At 46.7% G+C, this 2,274-nt stretch overlaps 1 protein-coding gene across 1 annotated transcript in view; it reads right to left on the reverse strand.

Annotated features, from left to right (window-relative positions):
* The window catches only part of LOC106722166 (olfactory receptor 14C36-like), an 8,161-nt gene that overhangs the window by 1,081 nt on the left and 4,806 nt on the right, over positions 1–2,274 (reverse strand). The gene's annotated exons all lie outside the window — the stretch shown is intronic.

The raw sequence follows: 2,274 nt of genomic DNA on the forward strand, positions 1-2,274 counted from the left end.
TGACATTCCCATCAATAACATCCCCAGATTTCATGCTAAGAATGTAAATACTCCATTTTTTGCCTCATGGAAATTTGATTTTAGTAAATTATTTTCTCTGGCAAGACCCTACATAAAATAAAATATTTTGATATTCCATTTAGAAAGTGAAGAAAATGTTAGCCAAGCCACAACTCAGGATTTTAATTTTTTTATTTTTATTTATTTAAATCCAGAAGTCTATAATTTATCCATCTCACCTAGAAAATGTGTGCTGGAAAAAAATGCATGTGAAATAAAAGATATATAAAATTTGACTTCCTTAGAGGTCCTATTTCCACCCCACCCTCCACCCGACTCCCAATAAGCTGTATAACTTTATCTGAATTAATAGCAAAAATAGTGAAATAGTCTTCGTTCACTCTTGTAGCTTTGAGTGTATTACACATAAAATGCACTGTGATTTCTGTAGACAGGTTTTCCAACTTGAATGTTTTTAACTGTCCTCTGCATCTTCCTAAGACATGACACTTCACTGATGCAGAAAACTTACTGAAATTGTTTTTGTGGAAGTTTCCTTATCTCTTGTGTCATATTCAGGCTTCCCCTGCCAAGATCCTTTGCTCTTGTCCAGTTGATCTTTCAGATCTCCTCTGCCCCAACCACTAGTCTAGGTCCCCAGAAGCACAGCTAACTCAGAGGTCTTTCTCTGCTCCCTCTGTTACTGAGCGAATGGAGTAAATCCAACCAGGTTTCTGGGTGTGCAGCTGACCTCAACCCTGCCTTGTAGAAAAGGAGTGAAGCAAGACAGCAATTTTGCAGCTGTTTTCTTCCAAAGGCTCATGGGACTCATTCCCTGGAGTCCTGCACAGCTCAGAAGGAAAAGCCCAGATGTAAACAGTCTGAGCTGTACAGATGTTAGCAGAACAGCAGAGCTGTGCTCTGGTTTAATCTCCCTCACAACACAAGTCATGGGATCTCTGAGAATGCCCTGAGCTTCTCTATCTGGCTCTGTTGTCCCAGTTAGCCAGCCTGGGCACCTTAGCCTGCAGGGAGGCACGAAGTTGCAATTGGTTTAGTTCCTACGCAGTTTTGCATGAGAAAATAACATGAGAATAAAAGTCAGGTTGTAAGGTGTAAAATAAATAATTTTAAATGTAATTAATATATTCCATACCTCAGACAAACAAGCTCCATTGCAAGGCATCACATTGACAAAATATTAGCTCAGCAATCATTAGCAAGGTCATGGTTCTGTATCTACTGTCATGAATTTGACAGCCCCAAGGACCACTTTCCCTTGAGTTGTATACATCCCAGGTCCCAGCTCCCCCACATTTCTTCCACCATCAGCTTCCCTTGAACGCAGCGGTGTCAAACACAGATGGACCCCATCTGACAGGTCAAGCCCACAGGGGTGGTCTAGTGGGGGCACTGCATGCAATGTGCATTGTGGGCTGGCTACATCTGGTGCTTGCACCATGTGTGCAGCTCTAGCCCTGCACACCACACACAGCACAAAACAGCCCCGGCACCGTGCACAGCATAAAATGTGAGGAGCCAGCCTGTGGCACATGCTACCCACAGCAGGTCACTGGGGGTGCAGATTACATATGGCATTGGTAATGCATAGGGGGTGTACATGGGAGCACGTGGACCTCCTGAGATTGGTGGTTCACCCCGTGAAAGAAGCACCACCGGTCCCTGTAGGCAGTTGCCACTTGCCAGTGCCCCCTTGCCCCCGACTGTCCACACTGCCAACCGTATGCCAATGCTACCACGGCTACCTGCAGGAGCTCCCCGTTTGCTGCCATCACCGCCGCCTGCAGGCAGTCGCCATTCCCCCACAGCTTCTGGGGGTCACGTCTTGTTCGTGGCATGTGGCATTTGCACCAGGCTAGCTGTGTCTATACGAGATTCTAGGTCAGTGTAGCAATGAGCTACGGCGATGTCGTTCATCCCTGTGGCAACGTAGTGTTGGCAGGCACTAACCATGATGCTGCCGCTACTGTGCATTAGCAATGAGCTCCTGAGCATTACTTCATTGCTACTGCACAGTAGGGTTTGAAATGTTCCATGCACCTTCGGGACTGCGCAGTCACAGCGGGTACTGCATGTTCATTTAGTTCTCGTTACAGCAAGACATGTCTGCACAGTAAAAACTGCCCAGTGGGGCAGATGTGTAGCTGACTGTGCACACTGGATCCTGCGTGCAGGGTGGGTCAATGGGCCCAATGCAGACAGACCCCCAGTCTAGTACACAGGGCTAGCCTGGCACAGGTGCCACATGAAGCA

Source organism: Alligator sinensis, unplaced genomic scaffold (assembly GCF_000455745.1).
Source record: "Alligator sinensis unplaced genomic scaffold, ASM45574v1 scaffold98_1, whole genome shotgun sequence".
NCBI classification, from domain to species: domain Eukaryota; kingdom Metazoa; phylum Chordata; order Crocodylia; family Alligatoridae; genus Alligator; species Alligator sinensis.